Raw genomic sequence first — 21,165 nt, 5'->3', positions numbered from 1 at the left:
CAGCACGTAGATGAGAGACTCATGGTTAATTTTCCGCAGCCAGTGCAGAGTGTCTGAGCCCATAAACTGCGCCGAGTCTCGGGCTGTGAATTTCCTGATACTGACAAGTCAAACAGCTTAGAAATCATAATTATAAGTTACAAGTGTCTTAGGGGTTGTTCTTCTGACATAAAACTAATTTCATGTTTTTATTCATAATGCGGAAGAGATGAGAGGCATGCTTTGGAGGGCGCTCCTGGAGATATCACAGGCCCCATCTCCCGGCCGTAATGAGCGGAGACGGCGCACTTCGCTCTTTGTTGCCGCCCGATGTGCCCTGAGTAGCTTCTGACAATCTTGCAGGCCTCGTCTGCGCTTTTCCCAACAGGCTGTTCGTGAGGAGGTGACCAAGCTGAGAGCTGGACCTGGTTTGGTCCCGGAGCCATCGTGTAAGGACATCGTCATGCCCAAACGCAAGGCATGCACGGGAATGCCCTGGGGGGCAGTCCCTTGATGTGAGTGTCCTTTGGCGGACGTAACAAAGTGCCCCTCGCTAGGGAGCTTAAAACCACAGGAATTCATGCTTTCCTGGCTCGGGAGACCAGATGTCTGAGATCCAGGTGGGGCCGGGCTGTGCTCCTTCCAGACGCTCCACAGGAGGGTCCTTCCTGCCTCTTCCAGCGTCGTGCAGCTGCCTCAATCCTGCGCGTCCTTGGCTTGCAGATGTATCACCCCAGTGTCTGCCTCTGTCTCTGGTCTTCTCCCCGTTTCTGTGAGGCCTCCTTTCTTTTGATAAGGATGCCAGTCATTGGATTTGGAGCCCACTCCAATGCAGGTTGACCTCATCTTCATTTACATCTTAACGACACCTACAAAGACATGACTTCCGGATGCATCTTATTCACAGGTGCTGAAGTTGAACGTATTTTGGGGTGAGGGCTTCACCCCACCACTGCCGCCAGGTGAGTGCAGGTCTTCCTAAGGACAACATGGCTGCCCTTCCTGCCCAGGTGTCTCTCCCTGCACGGCCTCGTCTGGTGAAAGAGCAAACCCATGAAGCTTTATCAGGGGTGTTTCAAACTCTGTGCATTGCCAGCTCAGCAGAGATTTTATTTTTTCTTATTCCAGCTAAAGACGGGAAAGAAGGTATTTGTGAAAAGAAAAAGAGCATGGACTGGACCAGAACGCACACAATTTAATTTTAATCTTTGTCCTTCCAAGAGCATGCAGACACGGGCCTTGTTTCTGTGGCTCATGGTTTTATTCTGATGGCCAACAGTGGGCTCAGCATGACCACGTAGGGTGAAATAATACAAAGTGGAGAAAATATGGACATAGCACATGTGGCTGGTGCAATGTGCTTTTTTTTTTTTTAATTTTATTTATTTATTCATGAGAGACACAGAGAGAGGCAGAGACACAGGCAGAGGGAGAAGCAGGCTCCATGCAGGGAGCTCGATGTGGGACTCGATCCCGGGTCTCCAGGATCGCTCCCTGAGCCGAAGGCAGATGCTCAACCACTGAGTCACCCAGGTGTCCCTAGTGCAATGTCTTAAGTGATAATACGACGGGAGCCCTGAGTTAGGAAGATTAAGACATGGGTCTTCACTTCTTCACAGATTTTCTGTGTCGCTGGGAAATCGTGGGATGTTCTGTCTTTCAGACGCGAGCATTGGTAGTAAACAAGGAAAGACGGGCTAAAAACCACAAGACAAAGCCACCGCCCTCCACCAGAATGGCTAAAATGAAGAAGACAGTGCCATGTGTTGGCGAGCCTATGGAGCAGCCTAAACACCGCAGCGCTACCGCGAGGAGCATAAATGGGTATGACCCTTTTGGGAACCCGTGGGTTTGCGTCCACCCAAGTAGGGCATGTGCATGGGTGTGCCCTCTGCAACTCTAGGTGTGTGCTCAGCAGAAAGGCACTCGCACAGACATAGGCAGACGGAGAAGCGGGACTCGATCCCAGGACCCTGGGATCACGACCTGAGCCAAAGGCAAGACGCTCAAGCACTGAGCCCCCCAGGTACCTTTGAATGTTTCTCAACAATCCAAAACAGAAAAGCTTTTTCTCACATTGACAGGGATCTTCATGTCCTTCTGGTGCTCGCCTTTAGGATTCCATCAACCCATTTGGGAACAAATATTGAACTTCCACACTCCAGGGTTACATCCATCCTAGTTGCACCAGATCGGACACCAAACATGATCCCAATTCTTGGACACCTTACATTCTTTGTCCGTACTGAACACTTGGATGAAGAAAAGTCACAATCGAGGTGAAATATCGTTTGGAAGGCGTTTCTCCCTTCAGATGGGCATGCGAATTAAATCCCTATAAGTTGGTGCAGTTGGATAAATCAGAGATGATGAGGACTCCTATCCTATCTTTTTTTTCTTTTTTTTTTCCCTGTCCTATCTTATAGGGTGGTGAGAGGGGTGCTGCAGACTCTGGGAGGACCTATTCCCTGAGTGCACGCAGCCGTGCAGACGCTCTAAATGTGTCTTCCCAATGTGAGCACCCACAGCAATCCTTTGGTTTGCTCAACCCTCACAGGGATGGTTGTGTCCACCTGCCTTGGGAGAACCAAGGGCCATTACCTGGAGGTTTCTCGGCATCCTCTAGAGTTGCTGTAGGATCCCCAACAAAGGCCATGCCCTCTCCACCTCTAGCAGATCCGTGACATCTCCCCGTTCACGTGTTCAGACATCAGCTAGAAAAGTGCTCTCTTAGAAAGAGCCCATGGTGGACGCAGAGGCCAAGGCTGCCCTCTGTATCCAGAGGTGTGGTTCAGACACAGCAAACATTCCTCCAAAAAAACGTGAAAAACTGCACACGTTGGCTAGTCCCCGGTCAGAAGAAGGGGCACCCGTCGTACTTAAAAATAACAGAGAATAAAAAATAAAAAATTACAGAGAATGTTTACACTACGAAGATATTTAGACACTCACATCAAACAGAACATGGCGACTCAGCAAGGAGAAGCCCTATTTTAGACTGAGAGTGTTTGTGGTCTACCACGACCCCGCAGATTTTTTGTTGTTGTTGTTGTTTCTACAGCTGCACGCTGGAAGTGCAATACGCTTGTGAGCACAACGTTTCTAACTGGCCGACAGGAGCAGACGGCCCGGTGTTTTTGCAAAACCTCCAAGAGCTGAGAAACAAATTAAGAGTAATATTTTGTGGCTCGGGGAAGCAGTGGAAAGAAAGGTGGAATGGGAAAAAAAAATGAAAGAGGAAGATAAAAAGAAAAGAGAGAGGAAGGAAGAAAGAAAAGCAAGAAGGAAAGGAAAGAAAAGAAGGAAGAAAGAAAAATAAAAGTAATCCATTTTCCATAGCTGGCCAGGCCCGGAGCCCAAAACTCATCTCGTTTCGCCCAAAAAGATGAGACAAAACAAGACCATAAAACACCCGCGACCAAAACACCAAAAGCCGTGCTCCGACATATCCTTGGACGACACAGATGCTGCTTTGCTGACAGCCCTCACATCCCGTGAAATTCAGAATATATCCACGTCTCCATTTCCTTTTAAGACTCCTCAGCCCCGCAGAAAGTGGCCCTGCCTCTTTGACCCGCATAGCGGGACTCCAATCAGAAAAGATAAGAGCATGTTTAATTGATTAGTTAGCGTCTGCGCAGCGCTTTGAAGGTGAGAAGTGCAATATTATTATAATGATGAAGACGAAGCTGTGATCTTCGGAGGATTTCTCCTCTCATCTGACCTGCTTTGCCAATTTGGTCGAACGCTACTCAAGTCAACCGGGGGAGCGTGCGGATGACGGGTCCCGGCCGGGGGTCCCTCTGCCAGGCTTCTCCGTGGGAAGCGCCTCACGGATCCAGAGGTGGGGAGCCGTTCCTCCAAGCGGGGGCCGAGCAAGGCGGGGAGGGGAGCTCATGCCCATAATGACCCTGTGGGCGGGCAGATCCAACATGGTGCCCGCAGGTGGGTCCAGGTCTACATGTGGCTCCTCCTGCATGTGGTCGCCCTTCTCCTGAGTCGTGTTGACTCCCGTCTCTTAAGGTGGATGCTCTGCCTCTCCAGGGTGGCTCCCGCGGGGCACTTCCCACCACCCCGGGGCAGCAGGCGTGTTCCCCGACGATTCCTTGAACTATGTTGGTTTCCACGAAACACGCGTCGCCCCGTATGACGTGGACCATGTCTTCACCTGCCGCCCTGCCAAGCGGTAAGGACCCCCAGCGGGGGGTGACCGTGCTTCCTATTTGTTTTTGGTCATGATCAGATCTTATTATTGAGAATGCATGTAGTTTTAGAGAAGAAAGGAGCAGAAGTGGAGCACCTGCCTCCCCAGCAGTCGCCGGTGTTCCACGCTACGAAGATACCGGGTTTGTGCGCGTGTCTTAGGGTTTTGACAGGTGCACAAGGTGCTGGACTTCGTGTTACGGGATCATGGACACAGAATGGTTTCTCGGTCTTACAAGCCCGTTGTTTTCACCTCCTCAGTTGATATACCTGTGTTGTCTCATGTCCGCATCCCTAGGCACACTGTGTGACCTATGGCCAATCAATCAATTGCTCAATCAATGAATTAACAACGGAAGGGGAAGGAGAACTGGTTCTGCTCGCCTTCGGGGGCCTCTCTGGGGCCACTGCTACCTTCTCTGACTCACTGTGTCTGGGGCTTAGCTACATGGGGAGTGTGCCCCGGGGCTCCTGCGTGACCCCCTTCACCTTCCTGGGCTCTGCCCCAAAACTGGGGTCAGATGGCCTCATCGTTAACATGTCATCGGATTGCACTGTGGAGATGCCCTCTGTTCCCCGTCTGGGTCTCCCCGGATCTATGACCTGTGGCAGCAGGAAGGTGGAGTCTGCTGTGTCTGCAAGGACACCTTGTCACGCCCGAGGCAGGGAGCTGTGCCGGGGGAGATCTGAAATGCAGCTGCCTTGGAACCTAGAGGAACCTGGGTGGGCCCCGGGGGATGACTTGCCCCAAGCCCGCCCCATGAAATGTGCTTTAAAAGGTGACGGTGGGGGTGATAAACCACATACAGGTGCCTTGCAGCATTTACGGACTATGGGGTGCATGAAGATGCAGCAAAAAACACAGAAATCCCTCGGAGTGGAGACCCCCACCAGAACCAGGAGACGAGCTTCCAGGCAAACCTGAACACCAAGGGAGAGCCCGTGGGCGCTTACCGGTCGCCCAAGCCCCCGTGGTCAGTGTCAGCATCCTCCTGACCACACAGGGTTTCCGAGGAACCGGTACAGGGTGAGCCGCAGTATCATCTCCGTCAACATTCCTCACAAATCCATAAAACAATTAGCCACAGAGTCATGATATTGGCGCACGACCGTGGCTTTGATTAACGCATCAATAATTTAAGGGGGAGGATTTCTCGGGTTGTCGGAGTGCCTGGCGTGATTTACTGGCCTTGTCGCCAAGGCCGCCGCCGGTTCTCTGCCCTATAAAACACTCCTGGGTCGGGCCTTGGGGCTGGTGGGCTGCCAGACGCGTGCGCTGGTGGCGCGGCCGCGGAGACGAACTCCCGCGCGGCTATTAACGCGCCGATTAGCATGATCCATGGTGATGTATCATCGGAGGAAGGTTCATCCGCACCACTGAATGGGACCTGGGGATGGCTCTGAAGATTTTACGATACAATAACTATCCATTTGATGAGCAATTAAAACGATATTTGGAGACACGGGGCGGGAAGACAATGGGTTAGCGGGCGGGAGGGGTGAGGCTCGACCTCGGTTGGCCGGATATGCTCACTGATACCCCTCCTATCTGGGTGCTGGCTGCCGCCAGGAATGGGGGGCTGCTTATCCCTAAACCTTCGGGTGTGACGAAGAAGGGCTTCCATGCGCAATCTCGAGGAAGGGACAAGGACGGGGGCCCTGTGATGAGGCCACGAGCCCGCCCTTTCCCCAACCTGCCCATTGGTGACCTCAACGCCACCCTCGTTCCCAAATACGAGCTTGCTTCCCTCTGCTTCTGGAAATCATGGGACTCTCTGTGCCCGCGTAGGAGCGTGAATGAAGGTAGCTTGCAAGCTTTTTGTGTTTTCATGGGGTTTTTAGAAATATGTTTACGGCATACGTATATGTATCTACAAATGAGTTAGTGTCCAGGTTTTAGAATCTTCTTCTGCTCACCTGGGGGGTGAACCGGGCAAAATGTGGACCAGAGAGAGAGAAACAGAGAGAGAGAGAGTTACCCAGGATCCTGGGAAGGTAGAGCAGGTGAGTTGGCTGCAAGGATGAGCCGGGACATCTGCTAGGACATCCATGCTGTGCTGCACAGGAAACCCCGCAGGACCCAATCATCCTGTGGCTCCTCACCCCCCCTGTCCATATTGTGTCTGTAGAGGCTCTAGATTCTTATGGGGTGGCCACCACCTCATTATGGTTCTGTTACGTTGGGACATGCATTCCATCCCGGGCTCTACTGGACTATTTCATGTGCCTCACCCCAAATTTCCTCCCAGTCAGGACTAGGTCTTGCACCTGATCCCAAATCCGCCCGCCCCTAGTCAGGACTGTGTCATGTACGTGACACCAAATCCCCCCCTAGTCAGGACTAGGTCATGCACCTGACCCCAAATTCCCCCCTAGTTAGGACTGTGTCATGTACCTTACATCAAATCACCCCTAGTCAGGGCTAGGTCATGTGCTTGACCCCAAATCTCCCCCAGTCGGGACTAGGTCATATACCTGACCCCAAATCTCCCCCAGCCGGGACTAGGTCATGTGCTTGACCCCAAATCTCCCCCCAGTCAGGACTAGGTCATGTGCTTTACTCCAAATCTCCCCCAGTCAGGGCTAGGTCATGAGCTTGACCCCGAATCTCCCCCAGTCGGGACTAGGTCATGTATCTGACCCCAAATCTCCCCCCAGTCAGGACTAGGTCATGTGCCTGCCCCCAAATCTCCCCTGGTAGGGACTAGGTCATGTGCTTGACCCCAAATCTCCCCCAGTCGGGGCTAGGTCATGCACCTGACCCCAAATTCCCCCCCTAGTCAGGACTGTGTCATGTACCCGACCCCAAATCTGCCCCCAGTCAGGACTAGGTCATGTGCCTGCCTCCAAATCTCCCCCAGTCGGGGCTAGGTCATGCACCTGACTCCAAATCCCCCCCTAGTCAGGACTGTGCCATGTACCTTACACCAAATCTCCCCTAGTCAGGACTAGGTCATGTGCTTGACCCCAAATCTCCCCCCAGTCAGGACTAGGTCATATGCTTTACTCCAAATCTCCCCCAGTCAGGGCTAGGTCATGCGCTTGACCCCAAATCTCAGGACTAGGTCATGCGCTTGACCCCAAATCTCAGGACTAGGTCATGTGCTTGACCCCAAATCTCCCCCAGTCGGGGCTAGGTCATGCACCTGACCCCAAATTCCCCCCCTAGTCAGGACTGTGTCATGCACCTGTCCCCCAATCCCCCCCTAGTCAGGACTGTGTCATGTACCCGATCCCTAATCTGTCCTCAGTCGGGACTAGGTCATGTGCCTGCCCCCAAATCTCCCCGCAGTGAATCCCCTGGCAACCCCATGTTACTACTTTGGTGCATCCTTTAAAAATCCGTGTGATGCGATCCAGCGATGGCATCGTTGCCATTTCCCCAGAGCTGAACACGTAGGTCCGCACAAAAACCCCGCTCAGGGCACGTTGACGGCAGCGTTATCGGTGGTTCTGCGGCTTGTCCGTCTGCTTGGTGAGTTTCTGGCGCCGACCCTCCCTCCAAGTCAGGCTCCAGCGCTGGGGGACTGCACGCCGCGCCCTGAACGCTTCCTGCGCCGTCACGCGGTTGCCACTGGAGGAATGGCCGGGGCGCGCGGCTCTGGGAAGTCCCTGGATTGATGGGCTCACTCTCAAGTGCCCAGAAGGTCCTCAGGGCGGCAGGCGGAACGGCACGGAGACCCGGGTCTAGTTCGCGCGCTTCGCAGGTCTGCGCGCCCCTGTGAGTTTGCGCATCTGCCCCGCACCGGACCTCTCCAGTTCGCCCACGGACCCCTCGCTTCCCCAATAGGAAGCCGAGCCGTGGGCGCATTGATCCAGCACGCCTGCGCATGGCCTGGGCTGCATTCCCCGCCTCTCCACGGCTACCAGACAGCCCTGTGACTCAGTGTCCCCAGCCGCAGGTGAGAAGGCCGCCTCTCGGGCAGGCTGGCTGTGACAACCTGCTCAGTGGAGGAGTGCCTGCCTGGCTCACCGTGCACGGCTGTGCGGGCGCGCGTGTGCACCCGTGAGCGCGTGCGTGTGTGCTCCGTGCGCTCCTGCTCCGTGGCTGGCACGCGACTTCACGGCCTCTCCAAGCTCAGCTTGGGAGGATGCGAGCACTTGAGGCTGCAGCGTCGTGGAGGAAGAAAGGGAAACGGGATTCGCATGCGGGCGCGGGGATGCAGCGTGAGCGTCAGTGAGGGCGCCGGGTGGGACTAGACCCTCCGTGGATGCGCGCGCTCCCCCAACACACACGCAGCCCCTGTGCGAGCCGGACCCAGCCTCCGCCTCCCCAAACCCACAGGACTCCGGGGCACCAGCCCTGAAACGGCTGCCGTGTGTGGCCCGGGCTCTCCATCCGTAGCTGGCCTCAGGACAGGAGACACGCGCTGTGACTGGGAGTCTGGCTCGCAGTCCTCAGGCCGGAGCCCTCTGCGCCTTTTGTTTGCTTTCACGCAGCCCTGGAAGGAGCTTCTGAATTAAAACACAGTCATTAGCGCTCCTGTGGCAGCCCCTGGGGGCTTGGGGACCCCCTCCCCCTGTTCCTAAAGGCGACCCAGGCGTGTGGTGGGGGGAGCCTGGTGCTTACATCTGTCACCAGCGCTGCTCCGCGCAGGGTCCCGGGTGGGCAGGGGCAGGCCTCTTAGGCGGGGGGGTTGGGGGGGTGGGGAGGGGGGGGCTTGGGGAGCGGATCATTTTAAGATCCCAGATGCGCGCGCGCGCACTCAGAAAAGCGTAATTGAAACAGGGCGGGTTGGTTAGAGCGCAGGAAGGTGCGCGCGGACACCTCTGGCGGCACACAACAGGTAGCAAGCAGTGCACCTGCTTCCCTTGCGCAGTGTGCTCCGCGGGCGCGCGCGCCGGGCTGTGCGTCCCGGTTCCCTGCACCGCGAGTGACGCTCGGGGCGCTGATGTCCCCCGCGCATCACTGTTCTGTGTCCCCTCCACCCACCACCCTCCAGCCAGCCCCCACCCAGTCTCTGACACCGTGGGCCGGGCCTTGGCTACAGAGGCGACTTCTTTTTTTTCTTTCTTTTTTTCCTTGTGCGGCTCATTTACATTTCAATCTCGGCCTCATGAATGTAAAACCCGGCTGCAAATTAATAACAGGGAGACTATGAGGTCGCCCCGCGCGCGTGTGGCGGGGGGACACGCCGCGCCCCCCAGGCCCAGCTGGCCATTGTGTTGCGCCCGCGCCTCATTTATCGGCGGCGGTGAATGACATTACAGAGAAAGGCATATCCGGAGTGACACAAATTTATTTCTGTTCCCAGCGCTGCCGTATATTTTCATAGAATCGGGGGCTATTTGTCTGGGGACAATTTAGTTTCCATGAAAAATTTAAATGGTTTCTGTGCAGATAGTGGAGTGAAATTTAATTTGTTTCTCATTTACTACAGCAGGTATGAAAAGGAGAAGAATTGTCTGAAATTGGCGCTGTCCCTCTGCTGTGTCCCCAAGGCCCGGGCCTCGTCCCCGACACCGCTGCCCTGCCCGGGCCTCCCCACCCCCCTGCCCTGCCTTTCGGAGAACCGCCAACCTTAAACCAACTTACAGAAAACCTTTGGGGAGGCTGCCAATCACCCGGGAAACAACGTTTCCATCGATCCCCTGTCTGCGTGATTTATGGCTTCATTTTACGGTAATTGAGAATTAGCGGTAAGATTAACAAGATTCCACACCCCGCCTGGATATGCACGCTAACCACGGCAATTTGTCAAGATGGGACGGAGGGCGCTTTCGGAGTTACACGGGGTCCCCATCTAATTGAATTTGGGGGATGACGCGGAAATTAATTGCACGCGGGGAGGTGTGCAGTAGGGCCGGGCGTGGGTAGGGGCTCTGGAGGGGCAGGTGCGTGGTGCTGGTGCGAGCACTCCTGTCTCCCTGGCCCTGTGGTGTGCCCCCGGCCGCCAGCCCTCAGCCCCCTGGAGCCGGTGTGCACTCAAGGGCAGGGCGCAGGGAAGTTATTGATCCAGGATCAGCTCCTACGGCAGCCCCGCAGAAGGATGGAACTCAGGAAATCCGATTTGGGTCCCTTTGCAGGCAGTTCATCGGCAGCAATCTGCACCCGATGAAGGATATTACCTCTCATGTCGTCTGACGGCATCAAGATGAAGTTTTGAAAATTTAGTTCTTTGCAGCCAATGTACGAAATGTCTAAAGTCAACAGTCCCAATCGAATTACGGAATTGACTCCGGTGGGCAGTGCACAGGGTCACGTGCTGTCCCGGGCGCCAAGGGCCACCGTCCTCGCCTCCAGGGACACGTGGCTGCACCGTGGGGCTTGCAGGGCCGGGAAGGGCTCGGCGTCTCCGCCAGGTCTGAGGGGCCTTCTCTCCGAGGGGCCGCTGGCTTCTCTGCATCCTGCACGGCGAAGGCTGCAGGGGGACCTTGAAGGGTCCATGGGGACCTTGGGCGTCCGGGTGCAGACGTAGAGCCACGTGCACGGCGCTCACCTTCATTCTCTCCGGGGCTATTCTACAGAGGACACCCCAGCTCTCATCTCAGCCTTTGTCCCCATCTGGGATCCCCATTCCCCAGAAGCACCTGAGCTTGGACCACCTGACTCACACCCTGGATTGGACTCTGCTCCCCGGCCCTCCAGCCTCTTGACCCGAGTGATGCTCAGGTACAGAGTGGGGCCACTCCCTTCTCCAGCTATGCTTCCGTGCATGGCCGTCCGGGGACGCATCACCCGATCTCGGGGTGTCCTTGCATCCATCACCCTCACAGCTAGATTCAGGTGACCCTACTCAAGCTTCATGGATACCCTCCTTGCCCACTGACACCTGTGGCTCGTCCAGCCCGGAGGCACCTGTCCCACCTGATACCACGGTGAATGCACATGTGCCAAGGGTGGCCACCACCCCATTGGCTTCTCTGGACAGGGCCTCAGATCTCAGGCCCCCAGAGAGGTCCCCGTGCCTCCACAGTCACTCCAGCTCTTCCACTGCCTTGTGCGTCCGTCCCTTTAGATGCATCTCCACTGTGGCCGTGAATCCTGCACCGAGGTATCACCTGCCCCCACTCCTACTTGCCCGGATCCAGCACGTCAGGACTGCTGATGCTTTACAAGCACTGAAGTCAGAGCAGGTGGCTTTTCGTGCCATTTTAATAGAACGGAAACCGGCCTCCAGGGACCTGACGCTGGCTCCCATCTCTATGCCCCACGCAGGCTCTAGCCACTTGCAGGGGGTTTCTGCACCCTGTCAACCCAACAAGGAGCCCTCAAGAGTCCTCACCCCTGCCTTGCAGCACCTGCCACTATTTAGGGTCTTTTGTGGCCTCGTACCAGTATTTGGTTTATCCTGATGGAGTATAAGCCCCTAGAGCACTGGGTCCACATTGCCAGGCACGCAGCAGATGCTCATGAAATGTGCACGGAGCCAACACCAGTGCACCGCCTTGTTCTTCCCATGTCTCAGGCGATCTCAGAGGACCTGTACCCCTAGACCCAGAAGAATGCTGGAAGTCCGAGGCTCATGGCATGTCTCCTCCAGGCAGAACAGGATGTGATTTCGCCCTGGACCTGGTGTTTATTGGTCTGATCCCCAGAAAACCTGTTCCCCCACCTGGTAATATAATTTGCAAGATCTGATTAGCAATGTGCATATTGCGTATGTACGAGCCTCTTATTGCATTTGCAGGGCCTGCTGCCACTAATGCGATCCAGGAGGGGCGCTAACAGGATGCAAGAGTCGCTAACATGATAATCCTGAGGAGTTGGGGCCAGACTAGTGCCTCCCTATCCTGTTCCTCCTGACACGGAATGCCTTAGCTAAGCAGAGGTCCCGACTGCTGGCAAGAGGATCCCAGAGAAACTCAGTCCCAAGGGGGTGCAACAAATGATCCCAAAGTCAATGGTTTACAATGACAAGAATTCGTTCTGTTGTCCCCCAAAAGTCTGACATCCAGGCGGGTCCAGGGGAGGGTCCCTCCTGCCTCTTCCAGCATCTGGAGCCCCAGGCGTCCCCGGGCTGGTGGCCACGTCCCTCCCGTCTCCACCTCCATCCTCACGGGGCTCCTCCTCTGCATCTACATCTCCTCTTCTGTCTCTTACAAGGACCCCTGTCGTTGGATGTAGGGCCACCTCTTCCAGGACGAGCTCAGCTCAGAGCGTTCACTTACATGTGCAAAGACCCTATTTCCAAATAAGACCCCGTTCGTAGGTTCCAAGTGCACATTTCCTTTTTAAACACACCTTTCACTACAAACAACCATGCTTTTTACGCCCCCTCCTGCCCCAGAAGCACCTAACCCTGCTAGTTTCCTGACCGGGGGAATCCCACTCCATGCGGTGAGACCAACCCATGCAAAGAGAAGAATGAGGGCCGGTTGATGTAAAACCTTAATATACATCTAAAGCGTAGAGTTCATTAAGCAGGGATTTAAATTTTATTTTAAAGAATTTACTGCCTGTTTTCAGGCACTTACAGCGAATATCCAATATTACACTAAATTTGTCTTGAGATGCGTAATCATTTAGGAAAGAGCTGTTCAGTGTGTAGCCAGCAGAGTTGAGTTCCTGATTTGGAGGGCTGTTTTTGGGACTGGAGCGGGCATATGCAAAGATGGAGTGAGATCTTGGCTACATGGTGGCTCTCTTCTCCCCCGAAATGGAGATAGGTCCATCTGGAGCTTGTGGGGAGACCCTGCCTGGATCTCAGCAGCCCAGCCCTGCCTGGATCTCAGACTTCTCATCTCCAGAGCTGGAGGAGAACCAACTTTTGTTGTTGTAAGCCCCCCTCCTCCCCCCACATATGTGGGGTCCTGTGCTGTGGCTGCATCTAGGATGCTCCTGCTATGGGACCAAGCGGGTGAAGTTCTCAAATGCCTGGAGTTGGGATGCTGGGCAGCTTGGAGGAGCTTCCTTTTACTCTGCCCTGCATGTGGATCGTTCCTGCATTGAGTGGAAATCCAGTAAGGACTCCTCACCTGGTTGACTCGACCTTTCTGCCAAAATGTCTCTCCAGGGGTTACCCCGTATGTGCTTTGTTAAAAAAAAGGGAATCCAAAAAGCAAACAAACAAAAAACCCCAAGGAAATCCATATGCCTCCACCCTGATTTTGCTCCCCGGAGCCTACAACACGATGACCATATTTTACTTTCGATTCGGATGCATTTCCTCGGTCATTGGGGTCTGAGAACAAGCTCCCCGCTCTGCTTGTGCATGGCTCCCCGCTCTGCAAGACAAATGTTCTGCCTCTCTGCTGGGGGAAAAAAAAAGAAAGCCTGAACTGCTGTTCTTGCTTTAAATAAAAAAGTGCTTATTCACATCAATGTGGGGGAAAGCTGTTATTATCACACCTATATTTTGGGCTCAGGGTAAGCTGAGAATGTCTCTTTAGAATCACAATAAATCCAACCAGGAGGATGAATTTCTCAAAAATGAAATTGGGTACTCAGCTGCTTTTCATTATGGGTTTTCAAAAAATAAATGGTGTTTCCATTTGTTATTTATGTGCTCTCGGAGTGTAATGGTTGTAATGATTAATACTGAATTTCTGAATTTATTCTAAAAAGGCACTTCATAAATATTGAACAGCACTATTATCTGCAGGTACCTCCATTTATTTTATTAAAATGGAAATTCAGAAATCATCAATAAAATGATATTGTGCATTTTGAGATGGCCCTGGAGAGGGAAAAGGAACACCGTGTTGCTAGCCCTACCGCCATCGTCCCTCCCGCGGAGGGATGTGCAAGCGTTGGGCGTATTTGACCCAACCTGGCATGACTTCCTTGGTTTTGGGGGCGATGCCTCTGGGCTGCACTTGTATGTGTCATTGACCAGTCCGATCAATACGTGTGTTCGAACAAGGATATTCAGAATGAGTCCTGTTTGGGCTTTAGTTTTCCACCGGGAAGGGAAAGCTTGTAAGTATCAATAACAGACATTCTCAATCAGACCTGATTTGTAGGTTATTATTTTGAGAACGTCTCTGGAAGGAGGTCAGAGGCCTCTATAAACAAAATCTCACTAATCCCCTCAGCAGCGGGGAGACATAGGCCAGGGTGATTTTTACCTCTGAGTGCCTGGTGGGAACATTCCAGAAGGCTGCAAGCCCATGGACTTTCCCAGATTTCACTGGGTGGTCTGATGTGGCTGCTCGCCAGGTCTCTGGGGGCAGCTTGCAGGCCGCCGCAGAGCAAACCCAAAGTTCACGAAGTCTGAAAGAGGAAGAAGTGAAGGACACAAGTCTGGGCTCTGGAACAGTTCACGGTCAAGCAGTTATTGAGCACTGAATGGATACCGCAGTCTCGGTGTTAAACCTGGGAGTTCAGATCAACCTCCAGTCTTGTCAAGAACCTTTAGGAGCCTTTAGATTCTTTCTTGAAATTTCAGCCCAAGATAAGGAAGAAGAAGAGTGATGGGCTCCACTTCTCCCTTAGCTCAAGGCTCGTCCAGGATGGCTCCAGGACATGATATGGAGCCTTAAACCCTCTCCAATCACTCTGCTGCAGCCACACTGCTCTCCATAGTGCCTGCCAGACAAAAGACCTGTTATGGAAATTTCTGGAAAGAACCCAGGGCTGGTGCGGTGCCTTTGGGGCTGGTTTGGGTGGGGAGCAGTTAACTACTCCAGGAGATAGAGAAGTTACCAGAGTGCAGAGTGCTTGGCAGGAGCCAAGCTGGGGCGACCCAGGAAGGAACATGGATGAATAAGCACCCAACACCTCTGTCCTCCCTGTTCCAACTTCCTACCAATCCCCATTGGCCAATCCTGATCCACCTGTCCCAGAAATTGGTAGACAAGTGAATTAACTTGTGTGGAGACCCAGAGAAGCTCTCTGAGCACATGGCTGGGAGGTAAAGAGTTCAGGTGGACCCAGGGGGCAGGTGGCAATATTCAGCATACCATATGTAAAGTCAACAAATGTGGTGTAGAAATAGCACAAAAGTAAAGAAAGCAAGAGTTTTGCCACATGGGCAGAACTTGGTGCAGAATGAGGTGGAGAAGGCTGTGTCCATCAAAGGAGGTCAAGATTGGAAAGAAGCTACTGCCCTGGGTGGAGCTCTGCCCAGGTGCCCAGATGGACCTGGGGCCAGGTCACTGACCTTTGAGGCCAGGCTCCTTGTGATACGTCCCTTCCAGGGCTGGTGTGGGGGCCAAGGGCATAACTCAAGTGGAGACAATTGTAGAGGGTTTTACATAGATCGACACCCTTAGGTGCTGGCTGTGACCATCATTAGGACCCCTGGTGGCCTCTTGCATTCATAGCCACTGTGGATTCAGTCCTTGAGGGGCGATGGTCCAGGGGCAACGTGAGGAATCAGCAAGTGCTAGTCATGAGTCGGCCTTCCGAAGACCCAAAGAAGCACTTCAGAACATAATATGTCTTCATATTCAACTTGTACTTCTCTCTCTCTCTCTCTTTCTCTTTTTCTCTCACATAACTTCCTCTTAAAAATATGCTGTGAAGATGCACAGAAGTTGGCACCTACGCGTACTGTTGGCAGGAATATAAAATGGTGCACAAGCTGTAAAAACAATATGGCAGTTCCTTGAGCAATTGGAATATGATCCAGATATTACCCACTTCTGAGTAAATACCTAAAATAATTGAAAGCAGGTTTTTGGAGGGATATTTGCACACCCGTTCCTACCAGCATTATTCACGATAGCCAAGAGGGGGAAGCAAACGAAGTGTCTGTGGATGGATGGATGGATGGATGGATGGACGGATGCATGGGTGCACAGATGGATGGATGGATGGATGGATGGATGGATGGATGGATGGGTGGATGGATGGATGGATGGATGGATGGGTGGATGGATGGATGGATGGATGGATGGGTGGGTGGGTGGGTGGATGGATGGATGGATGGGTGGGTGGATGGGTGGATGGGTGGATGGGTGGATGGGTGGATGGGTGGATGGGTGGATGGGTGGGTGGATGGGTGGATGGATGGATAGATGGATGGATGGATGGGTGGGTGGGTGGATAGGTAAAGAACATGTGGTCCATACAATGGAATATGACTCAATCTTGAAAAAAAAAAGATATTGTGCACCTGCTGTAAAGTGGATGGACCTTGAGGACAGGGCGCTCAGTGATATAAATGGACACAGAAGCACAAATCCTGTGTGATTCCACATATATAAGGTCCCTAGAGGAGTCCCATCCATAGAGACAGGGAGTAGATGGTGGTGCCAAGGTCTGGGGATGGGGGCAGGGATTTAGTGTTTTATGGGGACAGACCTTGAACTTGGGAAGATGGAAAGTTCCACTAGGGTTGGTTGCATAACAACGTGAATGTCCTTAATGCCACTGAGCTATGTGCTAGAATTTCCCCCATTATATCACTTTTGACTACCCTGAGTTCCATGTCAATGACCAGGGATGGGACTCATGGGGAATCCATGATTCTGAGACAGAATAGTGTGGGGATTGTTATTTGCAGGCAAGGGATGGGTACAAGGTCAATGCACGTGGAGTGCCCTGTGTGGATGTAAAGGTAATAGTTCCAGGTGAAGTTGGACCGTCATCTACAGACCATTGGGGTCAAAGTCACAATCCCATGGGCCCAAGCACAGAGACGTCATACAAACACAGGAAAGATTGCAAATGGCGGGCGGTACAACGGGCATTGATTGGGAAAATCTAATACATCTAAAGGCTTTTTGTTTCTATTTTATGAAGAAATTCACAGAAGGGAAGTTTCGGTGTGAAGAGCGCAAATTGCCTTTCAGGGTGAAGTCTGCAAAGTCTAGTGGAGGGGGGCATGGGGGAGGATGTGTGGGAGGTAGCAGGAGGATTTCAGAAAGAAACCAATGCTCCATTTACAATGAGGTGGCGGGGCATTGACGGGAAACTGGGCGGAACGCACCCTCGCAGAGAAGTTGTTTTCTTCCCCCCGCCCCTCCCCCCGCCAGGTGTGACAGGAGTTAAAATAGGTAATAGCACTTTTAATGTTTAAGGGCCAACGTGACTTTCTCTTTTGAGAATATCCTGGGGGAAGTGAGGACAACGAGGCATGGTCGCAGACTGGAGGGTTTTATTGAGTCAGAAAATCAATAAGCACGGGGTATGGGCTGCAGACGGGATAGTTATTAGAATACTGTTGAGATTATCCGTAAAGATTCTCCTGGATGCGGGAAATGAGATTATAGGGGAGGGCAGCCCCTGGATAGGAGGGTCTCATGAGCTCTGTGTGTGCACGTTAATTAAGGAGGCACATGGCTCTGCTTCCTGCACAATCCTGGGTCTCAATATCTTCCTTGGGGACTCTACATTTGTTCAAGGACCTCAACTTCCACCCTCTTAGAGAGTTTTTTTTTAAATTTTTTTAATTGAAGGGCAAAAACATTTATTCGCATGCATATTTTCTTCCAACATACCCTATTGCTGATATGAAATTCACATAAAATGAGCTATTTCAATGTGTAGAATCCACGTGTGCCATGTTGTGTGGCCACCACGTCCATCCCGTTCCAGGTCATGTTCATCCCCCCAAAAGTTGAGCCCGTCCTTAGGAGCACTAATTCCATGTCCCCTCTCCAGATCTGCCAAGAACAGATCTAATTTCGGTCTCTATGGATTTGCGTGTTCTGGACATTTTTCGTAAGCGGGATCATGCACTGCGTGATGTTGTGTATCTGCTTGTCATGGGAGCATGATGGCCTCAAGGTGTCGGAGCTTGGTTTCTTTTCATGGCTGGGTCCTCTTCCCTTGTGTGCATGGACCACAGTTTGCTTATCTGCTCAGCCACTGGTGGGCATTTGGGCTGCTGTGACCTTTGAGCTCTTGTGAATCGTGCAGCCGTGCACCCGGGTGGGTCTCTGATTTCTATTCTTTCGGGATGTCTATACAGGCGAGGAATTTCTGGGTCATATGGACCTTCCGGAGGACGCAAAAGCTCTATCTTTGTTCCACGGACACGGTGAGTAGAAGACAACGTGCCTCCACATCTGCATTGAATCCATGATTTTCCCCGAGGTGTCTGCACACCAGACGGTTGTGCCCCTGACTGGGGACATGGAGAGGTGACCACGGGTCGGAGTCTGAGGACCAGGAAGGAGGGAATGAGGAAGATCTGTTGCATCTGGGGGAGGCTGCTGGTCACCCTCGGGGAAAGTGGGGAAAGTAGTGGAGTGCGGGCCGTGTCCCCCGACATCCTCCCACAGCCCCCCGCCCCGTTTTGCCAACACAGAGGGAAAATATTCAGAGGCAGTTGGTGGGATGGAATGAAAGTCAGAATTCTTACCACGCCATAAAACTCGAAAGTGTGTTTTCTTTTTGTGCCTTGTTATTTCTTCAACTTCGATCCCAGGGTGAGCGGCCTCCCAGGCTCCTGGCGTTTTGCTTAATTGCCCACATAAGAATGTTTCCTGTGCAGACAGTTTGCGTTTGCAGGTTGCCGTGGACACCCTGGGAGCAGAGACTTTGCTCTGAGTCGGTAATGCCCACGGCCGCCAGACCCGCAGCCTGAACCCCTCACCTGCATGGTGCTGCTCACCTGGGTGCAGAGCATCTCACTGTGAGGTTCCAATATCTCAATCTCCACGGTCAGACAAGGAAGGGCCCTTTGTGTGTGAGCCTCAGGAGGAGATGTTGGTTTTTCTGGAGTGAGATAGAGGGTCCTGGAAGCCTCCACCTCTGGAGGAACTGCAAGGGAGCCCTGGGTGTCTTGGCTTCAGCGTGAGTACCTATCAGGGCCTGAGAGACGTTTGAGGAAGCATTGATCACCAAGGTCAGGATGAGGACCTCAGTCGTGTTCTGGGATCAGTGCATGTTGACGTGTTTCCATGTGTCTGTCTGTAGGGTTTTGCGTTGCCGACCAAGCCATGTCCTCCACGTGCACAACGGCCGCGCTTTCTTCCCAAGCCCATAAATGGCCGGTGGCATCCTTGTATCTGTGCAGAGGAACTTATCAATAACAACGCCGATGCCAAGCTTTGCTTGGAATGTAAGATAAGGAAGCCAGAAACATTTAGGTCCCAGAGGGAGAATGAGGAGGCACCAGCGGAAAAGGGACAGAAAATGATTTTCCTTCAAGAAGTCACAGGACAGGAGCTCAAGTGATCAGTATGGCTGACCACGTTCTTCCTCCCAACAGGTAGGGTTTCATCTGTCTGATGCCACTGGGAGGCTGGATGTGCCTTCTGATATGTGATGATATTAAATATAAGAGCAGAGTCACCGGGATCCCTGGGTGGCGCAGCGTTTTGGCGCCTGCCTTTGGCCCAGGGCGTGATCCTGGAGACCCGGGATCGAATCCCACATCGGGCTCCCGGTGCATGGAGCCTGCTTCTCCCTCTGCCTGTGTCTCTGCGCCTCTCTCTCTCTCTCTCTGTGACTATCATAAATAAATAAAAAATTAAAAAAAAAAAAGAGCAGAGTCACCAAGATCCGACTGGAAATGAGCTCCCAGCACCTACGAGCCTGCCATGCACCTGCCGTGGAGGCCGAGAACCCGGGTTTCAAGCCACGTCACCCAGAGCATGATGTCTACGTGCTTGGATGGCCTCAGTTTCCAGATCCGTGGAATGAGTCCATAGCTCCTTCCTCCAGGATGGGGTATGTTGACAACCTGGGTCCGGAGAGATGCCCTGAGCAGGTCCAAACCACAGTGACCTTTCCATAGCCGTTCTTCCCTGGATCATCCCGAGAAACCGTGAACACACGATATGCAGATGCCCTGGGTCGGGTGTTCATGCTGGTCCCACCCGGTGCTTCCATGGAACAGGGTTTGGGGCAGCGTCCTTTGCAATGCACCCCAGAGGAGCTCAGGGTTTGGTAATGGGGCACCCTGGAGATCGGGAACGGGGTCAGGGGTGTCTCTGCAGCCCTGTCCGAGGTCTGACAACATGACCGCATGGGAAGTCCACCCAGATGAGAAGAAAGTAGGAAGGTAAGGAGTTGGGAATCTTGTCTCACTGCCTGAATGAGCTCCTAAACCACCAGGGGTGGGCCACCCGCACACGTCTCAGCAACATGGTTCCTTCTGGTTGGTGCTCGTGAGCTTCTCACGTTCTGTTCCTTCCGGCCTCGTGCACGTCCTCTCTTTATTGAAATGGACTCTGCTTCCTCCATTACTTGGAAATGTTGCTCCAGGACCAACCCATGACCGATGTGTATTGTGGTTGCTTTTCTAAGCCAGGGGTGGCGTGTTTCTGGAGGTGACAGGGCGCTGCCCCAGTGGGGTGGCTTTGGAAGCCAGCCTAGGAGCTTGACCTCTGTCAGGAAGGCAGAGGGTTCGGCAGGGCAGGGACCCGGTCTTTGGGGCGCTCTGCCAGGATGGCTCTGTTGAGGGAAGTGGAGGCCACTACAAAAACCCGAACGTGCTGCTTAAGATACGGGATGATGTTTGCTTTTGAAATCATTTCAAATGTCCAGATGTGTTAGAAGATGGGCCAGCGAACCCCACTGGGAGGCTCTCCAAGAGGATGGGTTCTGTAGATGCGCAGGAACATGACGGCCGTGAGGCGGCGCTGGCCTCTTTGTTCCCAGAACGCTGCTACTCTGGGTGCTGGAAACATGAGTAGATGGATGCCTTTTGAGGACATTTTGTGGGACATGTTGAAACACATGCCTCGATGCCCGGTGAGCACAGCCGTGAGCAGAGGATGCATGGGACCCTGGATTCAGACAGCCCTCCTGCAGCGCAGCATGCATTTCCAATGCCAGTGCGGTCCTGTCTCTGCAACACTTTGGGTTTTGTCTTTGGGTTTGAGCCACGCTTTCAGAAACGAAGGGGGCCTTGTCTCCCCCTATGCACGTGGACTCGGCATTTTGCCCAGAGAGGCTGCAAGAGGGGATGTCCCTGCGGGGAATGCATTGGGCAGGCACCGTGGTGGAGTGGTCGCCACCTGCTCCAACCCCAAAACGGTGGGCAGGTGCCTTAAGTCCTGGAGCCTGGGACTGGGGCCTGATTTGGAAACTGGGTCTTTGCAGATGGGATGACGTGAAGGGTCTGAGAGGAGGTCACCATGGATCAGGTGGCCCTAAACCCAGGGACAGGGGTCCCTACAAGAGGCAGATAAGAAGAGGAG

This window comes from Canis aureus, chromosome X (assembly GCF_053574225.1).
Source record: "Canis aureus isolate CA01 chromosome X, VMU_Caureus_v.1.0, whole genome shotgun sequence".
In the NCBI taxonomy this organism is placed as follows: Eukaryota; Metazoa; Chordata; class Mammalia; order Carnivora; family Canidae; genus Canis; species Canis aureus.
This window is presented reverse-complemented; position numbering follows the sequence as displayed.